The sequence below is a fragment of the Micrasema longulum genome, unplaced genomic scaffold, assembly GCF_059751315.1.
Source record: "Micrasema longulum isolate JH-2025_06_02 unplaced genomic scaffold, ASM5975131v1 h1tg001091l, whole genome shotgun sequence".
NCBI lineage: Eukaryota > Metazoa > Arthropoda > Insecta > Trichoptera > Brachycentridae > Micrasema > Micrasema longulum.
In genome coordinates, this window is record NW_028278279.1 from 147,432 (window position 1) to 171,588 (window position 24,157).

The 24,157-nt window shown below is 33.6% G+C and overlaps 1 protein-coding gene and 1 long non-coding RNA gene across 2 annotated transcripts in view; one reads left to right on the top strand and one right to left on the bottom strand.

Annotated features, from left to right (window-relative positions):
- The window catches only part of Pli (E3 ubiquitin-protein ligase pellino), a 134,425-nt gene that overhangs the window by 34,164 nt on the left and 76,104 nt on the right, over positions 1–24,157 (bottom strand). The window lies entirely within an intron of this gene.
- Positions 17,794–20,974, top strand: LOC148277062 (uncharacterized). Its single transcript, XR_015823600.1, has 2 exons — positions 17,794–19,481; positions 19,527–20,974. It is a non-coding gene; the product is annotated as an uncharacterized LOC148277062 (long non-coding RNA).

Consider the following 24,157-nt stretch of genomic DNA (forward strand, 5'->3'; position numbering starts at 1 on the left):
CTTCTTATTTAATGGGTAACAGGTTCAAAGCATGTAAAGATGAGATCATTTAACATTTTCGTGCTAGGTCTTCAAAAATAATGTAGGGTTTGTGGAAAGTAATCTTCATAATAAGCGTAATCTCCGATTTATTAGAATACTTCTAATTTACGAAAGCAGGTACCTTGAAAACGGGACCTGCGTAAAAAGTTTTTGAAAAGTCACCTCATACATTTGAGACCTGAAACAAATAAATATGTTGCAATGTGTACTTTTTATGCGCGTTCTGCAAAGATGGTGAATACTCAACGGTTACCAGTAATGTTCGAGCTTTGTTGAATGGTGTTCTAGTCATAAGACAGGTATTTCTCACGACATGAATGGATCGAAGTAGGTATAATACGCCTAGCAAGATACGACGATCTCCGATATGCATGACTGATGCAAATATGTGTATTACTACTCGGAGCCACGGAGAGTATATAATTAACAACTTAGTTGCATAAGCGCGTGTATTGGAAGAAAACACAACCGGAAAGTAATGTCGGTGATGCTCATAGCTTTAATCTGTATTACATAATCATTAAATGTATTTGAATTAAAAATACAATCGTCAATATCTTCAGTAATAGAGTTAGTTATGTTTGTAATAAAATGATTTTCACTTTACGTTAGAATGATTTATTATACTTTTATCGTGTGAAAAAAGGGGCAAGCAAAACGGAAGTCTTAATTAGAAGACCTTAGATCAAGAGATGTACAAAATATAACCAATTTAACCATTTATAAGACACACAGAACAAAGTGGTACATAAATATACCACCAGAATTGGGGTATTTCTTTTCTAATATTTCGTATAAATAATGTCTTATTTCACGAGAGTATCGTAATAACGTACACTGGTAGTCTTGTAAAGACTTCAAACACATGCCCGTATTATGGCCACACGATGTATCTAAAAAAAACACGAACTGGGATAATCGCCTTTAAAATGTTTTATGGCATTCAATTCAGAACTTTTCTATAGTTTCACCAAGTTGCCAATTGACTACGAAGCCTTATGAAAAATAATCTTAAGTACTATATGATAGATCTCAGCGATTAGAATATTTTGAGCCGCATTACGGCAACACGATGCAACTGTGGATGCATCGTTTTGCCATGAGACGGGCGCGCAATAAGTTTATATCTTTGTATATTATGTCTTTAAAAAATAACATGTTTTATTAGGTTTGCAAGATATGCATTGTCATTCTAATTGCAGCGTATATGGATAATTTTGTTAAATGGAAAGTAAGGTGATCATTAGTCTTCTTACAATTTCAGTGCCAGTCAAAAAACAATGAAATAGACCAGTGTAGAATCACCCTTAAAGGCAATATTTCACGTACACGCTGCTATGAATTGAACACAGAACCTCAAACACACAGACTTATTGATCGGGATTAGATTTATTTTTTAGTGACTTTTACCTGAGAGTAACAGTGGCGAGCCGTGATTTATTTTATAGGTAATCTACAAAAAATGTTGATTAATTTGTATCTACATATAAGTAAATAATATGAAAGTAATATAATTATAAATGACAATTTTATAAGTGGTTTTGGGAAAATCAACTCAAAAAACAAAAGGAGAAATTCAGAGCTTAAGACCTGTCATTGGTAGTTTAAGTGGCCACTTTACACGCTGTGTAACATTCACCATTCTACTCATGTTTAAACATCCACATCTCCTCAACTCTTTCATCTGTCTACTTTTGTGAAGTAAACGAGCTGAAATGTTTACCATGCGGATAAAATTCATCCGGCTGAACCATTTCACCAACTAGGCAACGCCTGAAAACATTTTTTTATACTTCTTTTACCAGTTAATTTAATCAACAATGTTTTTAGTATGTCCAAATGTTCGCAGCTAATGACAAATCATAAACCCTGTAAATGACTAGGCTTCCATATTCCGTTTTCAAAAATGTTTTCCCTTACTGTTTTAACAAATTTAGAAAATAATCGTATTTCGGTTGTAATTTAATTTCGGCATATGAGGGTATTAGATCTAAACTTAGAAATCTCCATTGAAAGAGTTACTGAAATATTTGCAAAAACTTTGAAAAAATAATTGTGGGATTTCTAATTATGCTTCATCAACTCAATGGAGAATGCTAAGTTTGCGGTGTCAAGTAGTATAACTGAAATCTGTTTTTGCAAGATTTAGAGACGGTTTTGAATTACGCTATTTTATAGGTAGGTAGGTTTTTATGTAGAATTTATTTTGGAATCAATGACTAATTTTCCATTTTTGATGGAAGTTTCATTTTGTAACATATACATAGGTACTAATAGTTAATAGTGGTTATTTACTTTGTTTTATTAAAAGTTAAATGGCAAAGAATTACGTGGGGCATTTATGAAAGGGAAATTCGCAAAGACAAATAAATAAGTAAAAAGTGGGAACGCAAGAGTTTCAACGGATTATATTTTAAAATCACGACCGACCTAAGGCTAAGTCAGGGAATCGGAACCGCTTTTCTTAGCGGCACTATTATGCACACGTATGTAATTATTATAATCCGGGTTTAGCGCGGTTCTGACGTCATACCCGCCCCTTGCAAGACTTCTTTGTTGGGTAAATAGCCCGGAAAGAGGTAAAGGACTTGTCGGGTAAATTATACGTAATAAGATAATATGAAATAACGAAGTATGTTATAAAAATAACGCCTCGCAGGTGACGAAAACAGATTTATTGATAAATGTATTATATTTAATATTCGTGATTAGATTCGCTGTACTTTGTAGTTCTCTTTTTAGTAAAGTGTTATTATTTTACAGGAAAGACGAAAAATTGAATGAGATATGTCAGGCTGTAAAGGAATTTTTTATGTCATGTTAGTAGATTCGATTTGTGGAACCTCTAGTGGGAGTTTGTCGAAACTGAGTTTACAGGTCGATTCAGAAGGAGGCTACGATCTACGATCTACGACCAAGTATGACTCAATTTGTTAAAAAAAAGAGATAGGTCATATTGCCGCTTAAGCGACGAAATGAACATACAAAACCAATCAATAATAACAATTGCACGGTTGTTAATTTTCTGAAAAATTAAGTTCTAATTCTGTCCATTCGAATCTTTAATAAACCTTTGCTTATGTGTGAATGACCGAATATTTTTTAATAAAATATTCTAGGGTGGCTAGTAACACAAACGGAATTTATAAGTTTACTTGATCCACCGACAGGCACAACACATCGCAGGCTTATAAAACATTAGAACGCACTGTACCTACCTAATCACAAGCTTCATAAGCTTGGACTTGCCCCTGTCTCGAGCTGTGCTTGCGGAGATAACCATCAATCGGCCGAACATACTGTGGCACTGTGTGCTATTTGATGATGCCAGAGATGAGATGCTGAATGGTCTGATAGGGGTCATGCGACCAGCGTGGAATGTGGATCTGATGGCCAACAGTACGAATTTTGCACTCTTTCGTCAGTTTGTCCGGACTTGGGTATCGCGTTGGGAGCTCCTCAGATGCGCGACGCCTAGGTGGATAAAATATAGTGAGACAGGCAACTGTTCCTGTGGGATGTTCATTCAGTTGGGACTGTGCTTCCTTCCGAGCGGAGCGCGCACGTTCTTTTGTTTTGTCCTCCCCTTACGGAGTTGGTATTCGGATCCTCTGCCTCCGACCACCCAGAGAGTCCTTCTTTATTCGAAGCCGTTCTCTCATTGTAAACATCCGTGTTTTCAATTATGTTTGTTGTGTTAATATGATTTTAAGAAATTGTTTTTGTATATTTGGATACGTTTATTCATATAAATTGTTTGTGTAAATACATATTTTTTTAATAAAAAAAACCAGAGGCATTGAGGGGATCCTGAGGGGTGGGGACGACGTGTTAGCCTCTGCCCATACATCCTACTCCCCCCAACTTAATCTGCATAGAGTTTGTATTCCTTAGGAATATTTATAATAACTTTCCTCTATACGCAGCTGACAGAGAGTCCCCCAGGACTCTATAATTGGCGGCCTCCGTGGTGTAGTGGCCAAGACTCACGCACGGAAGGTTCCGGGTTCGATTCCCGGTGAGAACACAAAAATTAAAATGTGATTTTTCTCCAGCCTGGGTGCTCTGTGATGTAATTCACCACTGTAATTAGGCCTCCTGGCCTGTTGTGGTGCAAAAAAAAAAATATGTAAATAATAGCTGCGGGTGAATGATGGGCTTAAGGATCTCCCCTCAATGTACCTACCTAATGAGGAAGTTCAGTGGATTTTTTAAATTTGTTAATAGACTATTTAACTATTTAAATTTGTTGCAACAGAGGGGGAAAACATTTTTGAGACTCTCTCTGTTGCAACAATTTTAAATATGAACAACTCCCTAGGGAAAAAATCCAGCCAGTCTGCAAGCATTCGGACATGCTCCAAACATTGTTGACTATTAAACTAAGCCATTTTTTTTTAAGTTTCGTGTACCTATCGTATTATCAGCGCTATGCTTTTTTAATGTTTTGTATTAATAAAATTAATCCGCATTAATCTCAAGTTCTCTTCCGCTTCTTCTCAGTTAGTTCTGCCATTGGTTCGCTGGCAATAAGTAAACCGGAAACCTTCCACAACTCTCTTATCATTGGTTGATTCATATGAACCAGTGACGTCGTTCAAAGTATTTTTGTATTTTGTAATATTTTTTTCGTACATTTTCAAGAAAGTTTGACGTATAATTGGATGCTCTCTTTTTTACCGCGCGCAAGAAAACATTATCAGTAAATATATCAGCTTGAACGACTACCTATTGTTATTTTTCATCTTCGTCAATTATTAAGAATTGCAGAAGGCATCTTCTGCAGTTGCAGAGTAATATAAAAACTCAGTTATCAGAGGTAAGGTAGAACAGCGAGGACTATGGTGCAACGTGCAACGCGTCTTAACTGGCTGAAGAACAAGCGTCAAGCCATCGACCCTTACTAGAAACGTTGCATGGGTACTACAGAATGTTGGGAATAAAGTGTTGTCGGTGTATTTGTGTAAGCACGCACATTTGAAATATGAAAACTTATTGTTACAAACTAATCAGACAAGGTTAATGATTCGAATGACCTAAGCATGAAAATCAGTTTTTTCCAATGACGTATAATTAAATCAGTGTTTTTTATTATCAAAATAAATTCAACATAATAATAACACGAGTTTCGCCAGTAACAAAATAAAAAAATCATCGAAAAAATATTGAAATTTACAAGAAGGTGCTTAGTTATACTTTGTTCGGTAAGAAAGTAAGTTTTACCGACGAAAACGAGATACACTTTTATCAATATATTACAATAGAGACGAAGAACATTTTATAGAAGGGAATATAATAGAATTCTAGGCATTCACAGGTCAGTATATATATATTTGTCGGCCTCGTAGTGTAGTGGTCAGCGCGTTTTCCTACCACGCTAGAGGTCTCGGGTTTGATTCCCGTTGACACGAAATATTTATTTAAAAATATGTTTTTACACAAAAATATTTCAAAGTCCCCTGGACTAGCACTTAAGCGTAATACTGATTATTATTATGGGTAACTTATATAGCGCCATTTTCGTAATATAATACCTCAAGGGCACTTGACAAAGTGATTATGTAAAGATATAAATTTAATTTTAACTTTTTAATTTAAGAACAATAATGTACTTTGTCACCACATGCTAAGAATTTATTCAAATGATTTAGAGAACAAGTGGGTTTTAAGTTTCTTCCGAAACATCACTTCACTCTCACGGTTTTGGACCTCTGCTGGGAGAGCATTCCATGCCGTAGGGCCTGCGACCGCAAATGCGCGTTCGCCGAATTTAGTGCGCTGTTTGCGTAGAGGTATAGTAACTTTTCCTTACCTTCATGTAACAAAAAGGATCAAGATACGCTGCGATTGGTGTACCAATGCAGTGCCCTATGCACCATTCGGTGCGGAAAGTGAATGATGATGATGAAAAGTAAACACAATATTTATAAAAGGGGGAGGGGGGGGAGTTGAATCTAGTTCTTGAATTTGGACTGAGTGAAAATATTTTTTTTGGATATATTTTTGTTCCCAAACCTGATGACTCTGAGTAGATAGTGGCATGGAACTAAAAACAAATTATGCCTACATTTATTCGATATTTTGTCCGTAAGAGAATATTGAGTTACACGTATTTGGAAGACATTATGTATCGGAGATCATTAGTTCAGCAATATCGAATTAACAATTTCAATCAACAGAGCAATCGACTTCTAAATATCACATGTCTGTTCTGTGGAATACAAAAAGAAAAACGGAAAATGTTGTAATGAATTAAGCATTATCGTAATTTATTAATCTCCGATTCATCGCGTGTAACGAATTGACGAAAGAAGCGAAAAAGAATACTAGAAATTAGGAATTAAAAATAGATATTTTCGTCGGTTTCGAGTGAATGATCCGCGGCCGCGGGGTCGTGCTTGACGGATTGGCCTAGTGAACTTTGCCATTCTAGGATCTGACTAAGGCTGTGAGCTACTACGCTGACCAAATGCCGCGCCGCCCAAATACACGACATGGTTTATTCACCGTTAAAGAAAGCGGACAAAAGCGAGCCAACCAACACACGCGGAGCGGTGGCGCCTTAAGGTTCCTTTCGTTACTAGCATCATATTTACCGAGAAATTTCTATTCTGGGGAGCTGGGCCTCAATGAGGAAGTTCAGTGGTTTATTTTTATTTTTTTATTTGTCAATATACTATTAAACTAAGTCAATTAAAAAAAAAAAAATATACATCGAATTATCAGCGCTACGATTTTTTTAAGTTTTGTATTTCTAAAATAACTCCACGTGTAACGCCAGAGGTTCATTTCCGCGTATTCGCATTCAGTTCTTCCCATTGGTCCAGAAGCGACAAGCAGACCGGAAATCTTCCATAGCTCTCAGATCATAGGTTGATTCACATGAACCAGTGACGTCATTCAAAGTAGTGCGTTTTTATCAAAATATTTTTTATTATTTTTTCCGTACATTTTCAAGAAACTTTGCGTGAAAATTGAATGCTCTAAATTTTACCCCGCGCGAGAAAACATTTTTTGTATCCAATTTCCCGTAGTGCTGAAGTTCATCATTATGAACGCTATCTTCATTTGTATATATCGGGACAGTATGCTTAACTTCTGTACTATCTGTATCTTTCTCGGTATGTTCTACCTATTTGCCATATCGACATAATATGATCGAAACAAACCAATGAATGACCGCAAAAATTAGTCCACGTTCCTTACTTCAATTACCTACATATAAAATAGTTTTCATTTATATTTTTAAAAGGCTTCTGTGATAGAAAGTGCCCACTTTAAAGCAATTATAAATTCCAATAAATCCCAATTCAAGCAAAAAAAAGCTCGCTTGAACATGATTTTTACATGACTTTTAACCATTGCCAAAACGATATGCTTAACGATCATCTGCATTTATCTACTGAGGTAGTACTGAGCGATTACAAGGCCACTCTCGATACGTTCTCTTAGAAAGTCAGTAAAACAGATGGAAAAAAAATAATATTTTTATAGTGGCAACATTTTTACGCCTAGATGCTCTTATATATTAAAAGAGCAGAATCTAGCCACGTTATATGTGCATCTAGGGGTTCGTTTTCAAAACTGGCAGTTATGTCTGAATTCAATTCGACTTCAAAATTTACTCATTTCTCTCTCATATTTTTAAAAGGCTCTGAAAAAAAAGTGCCAACCTCAAAACGATTAAAAATTTAAATAAATCGTAATTAAAGGAAAAATTGCTCGGTGGAATATTTTTTTTGTCATTTTTAATGCGTAGATATGCGTATCGAGGGGTTCTAGACCCGTCGGTGCAAACCGACGTATTTACATAAAAACTTGATGGTAAGGGGATCGGTAGTATATCTTTGTAGTCGGTCGGGAGAATTTTATCTTCAAGTATGACGTCATACTGAAGCATGTCATGTCATGTCGTTTTAGAGCGTAGATATGTGTACCGTGACGTACGCTTTCCCTTGTTTCTTATCGATGTACCTACCTAAAACTTGGGAATGAGGGGTCGGTAGTATATCTTTGTAATCGCTAGAGAGAATTTATCATCAACTATACCGTCGAGGTGAAGGTATGACGTCTTTATCTTCCCATCATAATCGAGGCTCTGGATATAGAAAAAGGAAGTTCACTCTCGAGGCAATAAAGTTTACAAAATTATTGTATACACATAAATCGCGTAACGCGTTTGCATTTCATGTAATAAATAACAGTCAAAAGCAGAGGTTCATTACGAGTTTTTTAGTTTGTTCTTTTTGACAAAAATATATTTTCTTATAAATACGTTTCACGAAAAATTCAAATTAACGGATGTCGTAGATGCCTCAATACATTTATACGAAAAAAAAAAAGTTTAATTGGCCTGATTCCGAGTTCCTAACAAAATGAAAGTATTAAATGTCAGTAACCGAGCGAAGTATCGGTTTCGGCCAATAAAACGAGTTCTGACCGCGGTTTCAGTTTGAGCCAAAAATTGGCCGAAACTTCGGCTCAGTCGAAACCTACGGTCGGAATGTGTCTACTTACGTTCGGCTGTACTAGGGTGCGTCTTATGGCTCGTGATTCTAAATTCGAAGATCGTTCGTATTTATATATTTGTAATTCCTTTAATTAATACGTTCCTGTAGCGTGCAACAACAAAGAACCAAAAACCGCAAAAATAAACAAATTTACTCATTAAATGAATTCCTTTTATTTCATTTTGCATTTTATTTAACACTTATTTTAATGACCTGTAAGTAAGGGTTTAACGATAAAAACGCATAATATTGGGCGTTTTTAAGTGACTTACTTATTTAAATAAATTTTGGTTTCGACCAAAAATCTTATTTTGGTCGGTCACTATAAAATATTATTAAATAATTGTATACAACCACTTAAGCTAGGGTTTCCTAGGACAGCGGTGCCCGTATCTTAACGGCCGTAGTGAACGGTGATGCGGTGGACTGCCGTTTTAACGGTGACTAGAGTGTGGTTTCCTAGGAAAACAGTGTTAAACGGTGTTGATTACACCGTTTTCATAGGAAACCACTCTCTCGGCACCGTTACGACGGCTCTCCACCGCATCACCGTTCACTACGGCCGTTAAGATACGGGCACCGCTGTCCTAGGAAACCCTAGCTTTACCGACTTTTCTATGTCTACCGGTTTCGAGATGAACCAGTCTCTTCGCAAGGACACTAATTACACTAACACGCAATACCTACTATACACCTTCACCATGGTTGAAGTTGGACAAAGATATAATACAAGGTGCTGAAAGAACACAACGAGCACTGACGGGTACGTCTCGAAACAGGCAGGCGTAGAAAAGTCGGTAAGTGGTTATATATATACAATTATTTACTAACATTTAGTCAAATGTTGGACCACAAAGTTAACGCTTTAAACATTGATAAAATAATAGTCGATAAAATAGAATTCGCAGTATATTTTACTATAACTACAATTATTATTAAAAGAAAACAGTTTTTCAATCATTTCTTAAATTTACATTAATGATCGATAGTTATAGTGCTTAAAATGTAAGATGATTAGAATGACAGCTGTCAAACTCAAATCAATAGTGATGGTAAATTACTGATCACTGATCATGTACCGATCAAATCGATTTTATCAGTTTTTTCATGCTAACATGAAACTCTGTTTCCGAAAATTGATTAAAAAAAACGCAAAAACAAGCCTATTTTAGTGTGTTGAATACAATTGTTCACCAAAAATAAGACATTTATACTTTTTTCGTGAACATTATCAAACGATTTTATTTTATTCGATCAATTTACATTGATCAATTTGTTCCATCTCTAACGTTTTTTGCAAAATGATGTAACCTTGTAAGAACGTCGTTAATAATTAGGTTAAGTTTTTTTAGTTTTAAAGCTGATTTTATATATTAATGTTGATTTATGTGTCAAGCATTGTATTAAAAAAAAAAATTAACACGCCAGATACGAATGATTTTTCGTGTGTCAATATAAATAACTCCTTTGACGTTACTACAAAGTTATGTCGTCAGTTTTTCTGACAACTGTCATTCTAATCATCTTACATTTTAAGGACTATAGTAAAAACAGATCATATAATTTTAAGAAAGGAGGTAAAATTTATCAAATTGTTTTGTACATTTCATTAAATCAATGTGCTGTTAAGAAAAGTTCAAAACCCTGAAAGATTTTCAAATCACCAAGTAAAACAATGACATAAAATTAAATTAATGTAACGCGTGTTTTTCTCCTCTAAATAAAGTTATAATTTTAAATGAATTAATGTTTTATTATTCAAAACTACAAAACATCTTGCCACGTAAGCCCTGAACTGCAGGATTAATAAGGCTATGCAGAGTGCGATAAGGGGTAGATTACGGAAAGTAACGATCACGCGAAACTACCTTCGCACGAAAAAACTAATTTGTAAGAATTAAAAAAAGACCTCGCTTAGAGAAAACTTTTTAAATACAACAAAATAAAATTGAAATGTCAAAACACTTTTAGATTAGTTAAGGATTAAACTTTACGTGGGTTAAATTATAAAAAAAAGTTTTTGTCGCTATAAAAATACATTTATTTATGACATTGTTTTTAAAAATTATTTTTTTCATTTTACACATATATTAAAATTAACCTGTATTGGGTGTGCGCATATTTTGTTAATTAAAAAAAAAGATTTTATTTTGTACTAGTTCAGTATGTATATATAATTTTCTTTCCCAGATTGCATAATGTAAACATCATTTTGAATTTATTTCCATGCCTAGTATTCTGTTTATTTTGTTATTTTCAAGTATTTTTCATACCCTTTTTAATTTGTAGTATATCATAATTTTAATTTTTCTGCTTTTGTAAATAATATTATAGTTTAAAATATAAAAACGTCTTTAAATAAATTTGTTATCTGTATGTCCCTAAATGAGTTTTTTTAAAAAAAACTCCTTGGGAATATTGTATATAATTATGTATAATATGTTTTCAATTTAATAATAAAAAAATAAAAAATATATATAAATATATATATATTTGCAAACAGTGCTTTCGAATGTTTAATAACCCTATGTTAATGTGATTGTGCTTTTCAGTGAACTAAAGTTCTTTGGTATTAGAACCAGAAGCCTTGAGAAGTGTTTTCGCCTCGATGGCTACTTTCTAGTCAAAATTCTGTCAAAGTAAATCAACTGAAGTTAGTCCGCATCGTGGTCTAATGGTTAAAGCTTTTGCCTGCCACGCCTGAGGCCCCGCGTACGCTTCTAGACAAGACTGAGATGAAGTATTAATTTTAACGGATAATTTTGACAGAAACATTTTATACGCTATGAGATGATTTTAAGATTAGACCGATTGCAGCGTATCAAATGATCAAAATACGCTGCAAATGAAGTACCAATGTAGTGTCCTATGCATCACTAGGTGTAGATAAGTAAACGATGACGCCGAGGCTTTTCCATTAAGGAACTGCAATTTACATGAAAAACGCCAATTATTTCCAAAAGAAAATATCGTGATCGAATTTCGTTACAACGCGACAGAATAATAAATCAAAATATTTTATAAGTCGAAGTGCCTGTTTTCAAATATGCACATAAGCCTATAATAAACGTAGGTACTCGGGCAATTTTATTACCGATGACCGTGAACGCCTTCGCGTAATTGATCGAAATTGTATATTGAGTTATGTAATAATTTGCATAATCGAGACGCCTTTTTGTACACCCATATTACAAATTTACGGCCGTTCAATAAACAATAATTTGAATAATTTAGACCGTCAGATTATTATTATTAAAACTTTTAGTTTGATTTACTTCATCGTCTGTATTTTATACATAGCTTATAAAACATAACTAAACGGTTGGTTATAAAACATAACTAAACGTTTGGTTTACAAATATTGTTTTTTTTTTTTTCATTTGTTACGTTGTACTTTGAATTTAATAAAGTGGTAAACAAGTATCCATGTATCTTTTACTTATTAGGTATTAATAATGGGCAAAACAATAAAAAGCTTACAGCGATATAACATGGTCTGTCTGGCACATGATAATAAATTGAAAACTCAATAAATTTCTTATCTATAGAGAATAACTCTAAGATTGTGTAGCAAAATAAAATTAAGTGGGTCAGTGAATCGTGCTCACCACAATTTATGTAGTTAGGATAATATACATTTGACATATTTGTAGATGGTACAAGCGATAATTTTATAAAATTCGTGAGGACGAGGATAAAGCCGAATAAAACAAAAAGTTATATTATAAGTAATATTTAGCAGATGGCATTTTCCAAAGACAGGGCCGATACGCAGTGGGTGCATAATGCGAGCCATAAATAATATTCCTTATTATTTGGAAAACCAGTCATTAATAAACATTTCATACGTAAACATTAACATTTATTTACCATAATTTGAATTGGGTTGTGGTCCCGTGGCTAGTGTTGCGGACCCACGGATCAGAGGTCCGAGGTTCGAACTCCACTCTACCCAAACTTGATTTCCATTTCCTAATAGTGAGTTATTTACAACTCGTAGAAAATGCCCCCCAAAATATAAATATTTGGGTAAATTATAAGAACGCTAATGTTTCTTTTTATTTAAAAAAAATCGGCGAAATAAAAATCATAAAACATAATTAACGATTTTTTGTTTAAAAATTGCATCCTTCGTGGTATTATATTTTAAATTTTATTTTGATAAAAATAAAAGGCTTCACACTAAATTGGAATAGAGGGTCGCACGTCACAAGTCACGTCAATCGCTACCAACGAAAATATGTACTTTTTTAATAACCAATAAGAAAGCTAAGTGATTTAAAAAACATCATTGTACATTTTATCTTGGCCAAAACTTACTTTTTACCTTAAATTTACCATAATTATGTCAAGAAATTTTATCTTGACTTTTTTCTGTTCTTATATGCGAGTATATTACATTGTGGGGTTGGGGAAACAAGGTTCTATGTAGATTCATATTTTTTTAGAGACATGGAAGTTTGAAATGAAGACATTATTTTATTTAATATTTTGTATTAGTTGTCTTATTAAACTTAATAATAATTAAGGATTGATTTCGTTTTTCTTTAAAATTTTGATGCAAATAGAACCGAAGTATAAATATAATAAAAGTTTAATGTAAAAAAAACATATTTTGTCAGATAGAACCTTGTTTCCCCAACGCGACGACGTATCTAATCATAAATATATACACATGAATTACTACTACTAATCACTAAATCTGTGATTATTCATCTTTTCATTGAAAATAGCTTTATATTGATGTACCAATACGATTTAGATGAATCCAAATACTGTTGTAGCTCTGAGAACTTCACAAGTAGTTAAAAACCAAATGTTTTTATTATTATTGAAAGCATTAACGTTGATAAACATTTTACTACGTGTTATTAAATATTTGTAAATAATAAATATGGTCATATAAAAATATTTAAAAACATTAAGTAAAATGTTTGACAGCAAAAAGTTTATGCTCTCAATATTAATAATATTTTATCAGCGAGTACGGCCTTAAAAGCAAAACACTATTTTTTTAAAACTGACAATTAAGTATAAAATCACATCCCTTAATATTTGTTGGTTTTACATTTTCGTGCAACAACTCTGATGAAAGTGTATAGTGGGTTTTGCATGTTGGTTTAATTGGTGTCCTGACGAAGAGACGATTACGTCTCGAAACAGGTAGACATAGAAGACGGTAAGTGGTTATATACAAATATTTTATAACGTTTAGTAAAACGTTTTTATTTAAATTTTAGGTATTATTTGTTTAATCAATAAAATAAATAGCGAGTGATTGGCGACAGCGTGGTTTTATTGTGAATAATCTAATTTTGACTTCTCTAATTGAATTTGATTTACATTCTGTATAACATTTCGTGTAATTTGCTTTTACTTATAAAAACCAATGTATGTAGTATTTAATTTTATGTTATCTTGTTCAAATATTATTTTTTCATGTTAAGCCATCGTTTACAATAATGAAAATCGTTAAAAATACAGAAATGCGCATAGTTGAGTGTCAGCTGTCTCTCTGTAAAAAGTAATTATCAGATATTAAATTTCAGAACGGCCAGAGATAATAAATAGTAGGAGGAAATATAATGCCTACGGAGAAAGCCCCACACGAGTCACGAGTCGAGTAAGTGCACTGTATTTTCTGGAATTGTATTTAAAGTATTTGAAGAAAGAGAACTAATGGATGTGTAAATAAAAAGAAAGGATTAAATGAAAAAACCAAACAATCTGAAAATCCAGTTTGTAATACCCATCATGAGTATTTACGCTATATTATTACTCGTACCTATGCTATAAAAAGACGATATTTTTTAAGAATTCTCCGGAAAATATTTTTCCCCAATTCATTGTATTTTTATTGCGTGCGGGCGGATAAAAAAACACAATTATGTGTGTGAAATAAATCCAGAATCCTGGATAAATGTTTTTTTTTGGCTTAATGGCTGGCTACTCTCAGGAATAAATCCTGAAAAAGGAATTCGAATTTGAATGATGTAATGATTCGTGCGCTTGCCCGCCATTAAATAATAATAAAAAAAAACATTATAATCCTACAATAAAAATCAATCCACACTATGCTATTTTATCGTGACGTGGGGATTTTTTTTACCACGGTGTGAAATGGGCCCAGTTCATTTTTCTCAAGACTCCACTTTCTTAAGAAATAACATATCTACTTAAATAGATATCAATTTATTTAACTAGACTGGGAGGCATTTTGAAAGCGAACTTAAATTTATCTTTTCTACAATTTTTTGTAATTATATTTTTCGTTTTGTATAAAAATCTAGGTTATCTTGTTAATTTCACCATATTTTTTTTTCTTTCGTATCAACCAGCCTTGTGGCGTAATGGTCAGTGCGTTTGTCTACCATGCAAGAGGTCTCGGGTTCGATTCCCGACATGGTTGATATGAAATATTTATTTAAAAGGGTGTTTTTACACTAGAATATTTCATAGTCCCTGGACTGGTACCTGGACCTGAAGCGTAAGACTGATTATCTTACTTTCATGTTACAAAAATGATCAAGATACGATGCGATTGGTGAACCAATGCAGTGCCCTATGCACCATTAGGTGCGGAAAGGGAAAATGATGATGATGAAATATATTTCCTGTTAATTGTTATACCTACGTGTATGTAAAACCCCTATGAACGCAATGAAATTAACGAGAAAATATGAATTGAGAGTTGTGTCGTAATCTCAAGGGCTGTGTTACGAAAGCCCATCAGCCAAATAAATGAGTTAGCCTAGGCCGAGTTTTGGCACCGTGGTACCATTCGCGAAGTATTCGTCCATTAGCTGTGCGCCATTAAAACTTGGCCGAGGAGAGTAGCTGGCGCTACACAAGGGCTGACTGGGTGGTGGTGCCCCAGTGGCCGCAATAAGCCCCATCGATTTTTCCTAACCGCGGTGAATGGCGAAAGTAAAAGCGGGAGGCTGCACTCATTCCTTCCGCCCTCCCCCCCGCCGCGCAACACCACCCGCCCTAGCCACAGGCAGCGTCACGACTGCAGCATTGATGCGGTGACGTAGACAGAAATTATTTAGCTAAATAAAATTTTACATTTTCACGAGAAATTTAAATATTACAAATTTGTATGTTCGTACATACCTAAACTCAAACGGTAATATTAATTTGTCATTGTTTACAAATCATTTAATTTAATGAACGTTTGTACATAAGTAAATGTAATAAACAATTCGTCGGGATCGTAGAACAACCACCCATGTGATTTTCTTCAACTTTACGCGAGAGCAGTATAAATATTTGTTTTGACACTTTATAAATTTGACATATACCATTTGATACTTGGGTTAGTTTTATAATTTTTTTAAAACCTGGAAAAAAGCCTTCAAACAAAAGAAAGACAATGTCGCATTTTACGCACATCCGTCGTTGTTCTACGATTCCGACGAATTATTTTTAACATCAAATATATTTTTTAATTAATGGTATGACATTTTATATTTGTATATAAATTTGTATAAACCACTTTTATTTTCAGGTATAGGTCGACCGATTTCAAGGTTCTTATACGAGGGACTAACAAAAGATGGTGAGGTAGTAACCTAGAAAGCGTTTGACGTATGACCGAATATTAAAATGGTTTTTACAAATTCATAAACAAATAAGTATGTAACAATTAAATTACTGTAAATTATTATAACTTATTTTTTCAAGTAATGTTTGCAATAATAACATCATGCAAGTTCATATTATTGAAAACTATAAATTAAAATTGCGATTGCCTTTAGTACTTTCATCTCTGACGTTCTGAACAGTTATTTAGTTTTTCTATTTAGTTTTTCTACTTGGTTTGTCGTATTTTTTATTTTCTCTCTATCTATCCTCGCCTCTTTTGTATACACCATGCTTTGGTCTGACACACGTTTTGTTTATCCGAATTATGTTTCCAATAATCATGTGTACATTGTACTATACGACATTTCTTAGGCATCCAGATGTTTACTAACTGAGATGGATATGTTCTCATCATCACTATGGCAGCATCATGTGCATGACCTTATTTCCCTTAGTAGATTCACTACTTTTTGTTTATTTTTAAAAGCGTTTTTTTTATATATTGATTCTGCTTGTGTAAGAAAATGTTTTAGGCGGATATATTGTTGTGCTATATTTAGTTATAAAGGTGCTAAACTTGCTTTGTTTCTTTGTTGTTCTCAATATGTGTTATTTTCTAAATGTTAATATTATTTTTGTCCCGAATTGAGTTGTTGTAACTCCCGGGAATGTAATTCAACGTATTATACTTGTAAAATACTTTGTGTTATATGATTTATGAATAAAAAATAAAATGAACAAATATAAATAACTTGGCGGCTTCCGTGGTGTAGTGATAAACACCTAGACTCATGCATGGAAGGTTCCGGGTTCGATTCCCGGTTAGAATACAAAAATACAATGTGACTTTTCTCAAGCCTGGGTGTTCGTAATTATGTGTTGTATGAAATTCAACACTGTTATTGGGCCTCCTGGCCTATTGTGGTGCAAAAAAAACTCAGTAGTTTTTATAAAAATACGTTTAGTTTCATTGAAATTCCATTATAACGCCAAAAAAACACTGCAACCTGTGACACAGTGGGCCTCACTTATAAACCTGGTATAAAGTTACGCCTAGGCATAGTGATAGAAGAACAAGGATGGGAATATTACCATTTTTATTCCACTACTATAAGGATGATACTTGCATCCTTATTCTACCACTATGACTAGGCGTGACTTTATACCAGCCCGTAAGAAAGGCCCGGCATTCTTAAAACTCAACATTACACAATGTAATAAAAAATAATGACAACAAAATCAAACGCACAATATTTTGGCGAGTTTGTCTACCGGTGTTTTGTTGCAAATATAAAACTGTAAAGCTGATATGACAACTCTTTATTGAGGGTTACTAAAAACAACGATACTAGCCCACATTTAAATCTACCATTGTTTAGCACGTGACATCTAATTAATAATAGTGTTCATTGTTCGTACATAAGCATTTACGTGCAAGCAAATGCATGCAGGGCCTTACTTACAAATCGGGTATAAAGTTAAGCTTGAGAATAGTGGTAGGATAATGATGGTATAGCAAAAAGTATTACCTATAAACCTCGCATAGAGTTTAACTCGGTTTAAATCTGGGATAGCGACCATATAAACTTAAACCTGCACATTATGTGGTATAACGCTGGAATAAGCACGCGATCTAGATAGATAGTTTATCATATTTTTTTTCTCGATTTTAAACAATTTCGAAGTCCTGCGACCTTCTGAATGCGATTCAAGTGATTTTTAATTCTTTGTTTAAATAATATCAGAAATGTTATATGTGTGTATGTGTTATAATTAATTATGATTAAAAAAAATAAACACGAATAAACTATAGAATTTGTTTTTAACTTCTCCTCTTCTCCCTAATTTTGATTTCTTTTTCTAACAATTTTCTTCATGTTCTCGATTACATGACAGTAGTCTTGATTTAACTTTGATGTTTGTCTGTGTTGTTATAAAAATTACTGCGCACGAGCACATATCAGTGTTGACTGATTAAAAAAATTAAGCATGAAATAACCTGTGAATTGTTATTCTAGGTAATAAATATTTTTACAAGTAAGCTTTTTTTTATATCGGTTATAAATAGTTGAACCGGGTATAGTTATTTCTTAATACAAACCTGGTATAAGGAAATCTAATAAAGCCCGCAGATTATGCAATACATTAACGGTCAGTATAGTATGCGTGTACGCTACATCATGGAATCGATTTATGCGAAGATCTGACGCGATATTGAACTTGAGATTGCGATTATGATAATCCTTTCTTCCCCACAAAAAGGTAAAACGATTATCGTTATAAATATTAAATAAGTTAACCAAGTTTTTAAGGGACGTGAGCAGTGAATATATTAACACTTAATTGGACGATGTATCTAATTTGATACATACCACAAAAATGACTATAAAGTTACCTAAAACAAATGATTTTGTGATGTTACGAATTAGATATTAATTGTATTTGGTATGCACTTTACAGCAATAAGCGCGAACAAGCGTATTATGATCAATAACAATTCTCCAACGTGCAGACGTTGCAAATACTATTCAACGATCTCAATTTGGAACCGTTCAACAATCTCATTACATAGTTTCACAGCAATATCCCCAGTAGGTACCTACACATACAAACTTTAATCAAAATATAATATTACTTTTTAAAATAAATTAAGCAAAACGTCAGTTGAAGATAATAAATAGATCGCTACAACGCTGAATGCAAATCGGTTTTTATTCGGTAAAATTGCAATTTTCTTACAATAGAAGTATTGCGGTCTCGATAACAGAGTACGCTATTGTTCAAAGATATTACTAATGACAATACTAAAGTTTTTAGACGACTTTTCTGAGTTTTCATTGTATCATATTTCATATAACCATCAATCGGCCGAACACATCCTGTGGCACTGTGTGCTATTAGATGACGCCAGAGATGAGATGCTGAATGGTCTGACAGGGGTCATGCGACCAGCGTGGAATGTGGATCTGATGGCCAACAGTACGAATTTTGCACTCTTCCGTCAGTTTGTCCGGACTTGGGTATCGCGTTGGGAGCTCCTCAGACGCGCGGACGCCTAGGTAGGAATATGGTAGGACAGGCAACTGTTCCTGTGGGATGCTCATTCAGTTGGGTATGTGCTTCCTTCCGGGCGGAACGCACACGTTCTTTTGTTTTGTCCTCCCCTTACGGGGGTGGTATTCGGATCCTCTGCCTCTGACCACCCAGGGAGTCCTTCTTTATCCAAAGTCGTTCTCTTAATGTAAATATCCGTGTTTTTACTTATGTTTTGTGTAAGTTATGTTTGTTATGTTACTATAGTTTTAAGAAAATGTTTTTGTATATTTGGATATGTTTATTTATGTAAATTGTTTGTTAACATATTTTTTTTAATAAAAAAAAACAGAGGCATTGAGGGGATCCTGAGGGGTGGGGACGACGTGTTGGCCTCTGTCCATACGTCCTCCTCCCCCCTCCTTAATCTGTATAGAGTTTGTATTCCTTAGGAATATTTATAATAACTTTCCTCTATGCGCAGCTGACAGAGAGTCCCTCAGGACTCTATAACCGCTGCGGGTGGATGGTGGGCTTAAGGGTCTCCCCTCAATGTATCATATTTCAAATAACATATCTTTTGTATGTTCTTTATGTGTCTTAATTTAAACAACTATTACATAATAATGTACTCGAAAGCCATATAATATATAAATCCATACGCAAATTGCTCAGTACGCTCGCCGGTAACGGTAAAGAGAAAAAATAACTATTAGTTCTTTCAGTTTTTTCGAAGTCTTTCAAAAGAATGAACCTTTTGGCCCGTCACCTGTGTATTCCTACCCGAGTACCAGATTTAGAACGAATGACCTTGCCGGCATTATTACATATACAAAACGATATAAAAAAATCAATAAATTAAGTGTGTGGGGTACGGAGCGATCCGGTCGCGTGTGACGTTTGCGTCGGTGTCCGAGATAAAATTTTGTATTGATTCAAAGATCTGAGTACTGGAGTAGTCTTAATCATAATGCGCTTCAGCACTAAGTAAATAGTATCTTAAGTGATCAGTCTACCGACTCGATCAGTGTTTTAACAGAACAAGTTACCTCCTCAGTCCCGCGTCCTCCAAAAGAAACAAGAATGAATCTTTTAAAGTTTCGCGCATAGGTACGCGAAAAATATTCGTTATTTCATCATACTCTCATGCGCACCCGATGGTGCATAGAGCACATTATTGGTACATCAAATGCAGTGTATCTTGACCATATATTGAATTAATATGTTTATTTTTTTGTATGCTTTCATATTTTTTTGGTAATAAAAAAAAGAAAGATAATCTTGTGGATCCGTTGGCGAAAGGTTTTTTAAGACCGAGTTAACAAAAAACTTTTTCTTTTTATATATTTATTACAAGTGGAGTGACTTCACGGAGTGGCTTTACACAAGTATGCCCTTTTTTGGCTATGTATTTAGTTATATATAGAAAACTATAATTATTAGCCTATAATTTGGGTATATTTGTAAATACTGTATTTTTTTGTTGTAATAGCTGTTTTTTCTTTAAATAAAAGAAAAACGTGAACAATCTTACGCTTCAGGGGGCAGACCAGGGAATGAGATATTTTGCATAGTAAAACCACCTAAAAAACAAAAGTTCACGTCTATCCTGCTAGTAATCGAACCCGGGACTTATACCCGAAAGTAGCCATCGAGACTTAAACACTCGTTTGGGGATTCTGGTTATATTTCACGTCTATAATATTCTCAATAAAGCCGTACACGATTTGTAAACGAAATTTTTTATAATGTAAAAGGCATTTGCGATTATTTGAACATTATATAAATATAATACATGGATAGAATTGAATACTTCTTTTAAAATACAATCTTATCATCAATTGATAAGACAAACCAGTTATATAAACTAACTTGAATACAGCAAAATGGAATCTATTACACACATGACTTAATAATTTAAATGACTTAATATGGTATTGTGGGAGGGGTGGGAGGGGTGGGAGGGGTGGGTGGTGGTGCGTATACTAATATATTAAACCCTCTTAAAATAGTACGAAGAATAATTTTCATAGTAATTTTAAATAAACCCTTAACATTCAATACGGAAAATCTATGTAAATTATTTAAAGTTCATACAGTAGACACTATTTACAAAGAATTTGAGATGAACAAGTCACTCACCAAAATAATATCAAAATTCCTGAATTCCACACAAGTCATGGTCAAAATAATTTTGTTTTCAAAGGAATAAAAAAATTACAATAATAATAATAATAATAATAATAAATCTTAATTAACAATATACAATACGATAAATACAAAATAAAACAAATGTATGCTCGGTTAAACGGCGGACTTATTGCCAATTAAAAACTATTAAAACTAAATCAGTAAATTTTTTTTTGAACTCGGGTAAAACAGCATTCCATTTTAATTAGTATTACTGTATTATTATTTCCTAATTTTTTTTTATTTCGTAAATTTTATATATTTTTTTCTCAGGTGTATTCGAAATTATGTAACTTCAAATTACTAAATAACTGTAACAGCTTAAGTCAAACCCCAATCATAAGAGCTAGTCTCTCTTTTAGAAAGTTTCAGTCAAAACATTGAACTAAATATATAAAAGTAGATTGTAATAGAAAAAAAACGGGAAAGTAAACGATATTATGCCAAATGACCATATTTTCAATATTTTAAGCATTAACTTTGTGGTCAAACATTTAACCAAATGTTTTTAAATATTTACCGAATTTTCTATGTCTACCGGTTTCAAGACGTACCCGACTCTTCGTCAGGACACTAATTAAACCAACATGCAAAACCCACTACACGCCTTTACGATAGTTGTTGCACAAAAATATAAAACCAACATGACATGCATTTTTATAAGCAACCCTTACGTGCGATTAGGTTATGAATATATAAAATATTTATGTTGTGGGAGCAAAAGTTAAAAAAGAGAGGGAGGGGATGAAAGGAGGGCCGTGAGTTTAATAGATATAGGATGAACATAACAATGGTATATCGTATAATGGCCTATTTCGAAAGGTTGTTTGATTATTGATCAAAGGAACATTGTTTTTTAAAGCTTTCCTAATATGAAAGATTTCCATATTATTTACTTTTAACCCTTTATTATTTGTTTGGTTTTCATAACCTAATCAGTGCATCTAAGGGTTGCTTATTAAAATACAAGGCATGTTGGTTTTATATTTTTGTGGAACTATGGTGAAGGTGTACATACAAGTCATGGTCAAAATAGCTTTGTCATTAAAGGTGTAAAAAATTATAATAATCTTCCCAATGAACTAAAAACTATTAAAAATAATATATCAATAAATAAATTTAAAGTTAATCTAAAAAAAATTTTTGAACACGTGTAAAAACAACATTAAATTTTAATTAGTATGAATGTATGATTGTTTTATGTTTTTTCTTTATATATCCCATGGTTTTCTTTTTCTTTATCATGTACTTGCATTTAAAATTATATAAACTCTTAAATAAATAAACAACTAAAACAATGTAAGTTACTATCTAAGAGGTTAGTCTCTTTTTTTGGAGAGTTACAGTGATAACATTAACTAGATGTGTAAAAGAAGATATGTTTAGAATTTTACAAAAACATGTACTTTTTATAAAATTTATAATATTTTTATTTTTTTTAATTGGTGTCCTGGCGAAGAGACGGACATGTCTCGAAACCGATAGTGGTTATATACAAATATTTAACGACATTTGGTATATATTTTCAATATGTTTCCACAAGAAAACAACGGTAATTGTTGTGGACATACGAGAACTAGACATCACAATATTAACAATGCGCGTTCATATAATATGTACATTATGTTAATTAAATAATTACCTAGACATGTTTTCTCGACGGAGTCGTAAATTGAAGTTTTACTCTCGATATTTGCGGATGGAACGTGAGTGAGCACTGTGAGCAGCGAACACACTCGCCCCGAAACGGGTATGAGAATAATAAATACAAACGTAATTTAGAGTAAATAAATTAACGCGAAAGTGAAATTACGCTCCATTATCGCACTGCCACACAGACGTGGGAAATTTGTGAAAGGTCTGAAGAGGAAGAAACGAAGAAATCACACGGAGTGGAGATATTACGATTATGTACAGGTCTGGGCCACGAGCTGACCCTGGCAACACTATTGTTTCCTATCTTCACTTTTGCCACGATCAAATTCTCATACTGAAGGCGCAATGTTCACGTTTGTATCAGCTCACGGTAAAGAATTTCACTTTTAATACGAACGGCTTAATTTCCTTGTGCTATGGGTTATATTGTTATTGCAATTGGTGCAGCGGCTGGCATCCTGTTACGTCATATCTCATATCCGTCCGGCGAGACGATTTTAGCAAGATAATATAAACGAGAAAGCGAGGAAAAGATTCCTTCATGCTGTCAAGTTTCAGCTTTTCTAGATTGTATTATTTTGATGCATTGTTTCGCTTCAATAACTTATAATAATTTATAGGTAGAGTTACAAAATGTTTAATTATGATTTTTTAAAGAAAACTTTTAATAGATTTTAAGGCGATGACGTTTGTCCTGAATGAGATTAAATTGAGAGAACGGGATTAAGAACAATATCATTCCGCTAAATTACACGTGAAGTTTACGTTTGGTTCTTATGATGACATCTCTTCAATTTAAATTCAGGTTTGAACCCAAAAAGGTTGACTATTCTTCTTCGATGGCGCTATAGCCCAAATCGTGCCTCGGCTTCCTTCATATTTTGCCTCCAACTCCGCCTGTCCTCAGCAGCCATTTTCCTGTTTGCAACTTGTAGAAGCTGCGCTGCATCTTTTTTTACTTCATCCTCCCACCTAAGTCTGGGTCTTCCAATCCTTCTTTCACCCCCTGGATGTCCAGTCACGCCTCTCTTAGTTACTCGCGCATCGGGCATTATTTGTGCGTGTCCAGCCCATCTCAATCTGAGCAGTTTTATGGGCGTTGAGATATATGCTATATAATTCGGCATTTTGCCTAATAC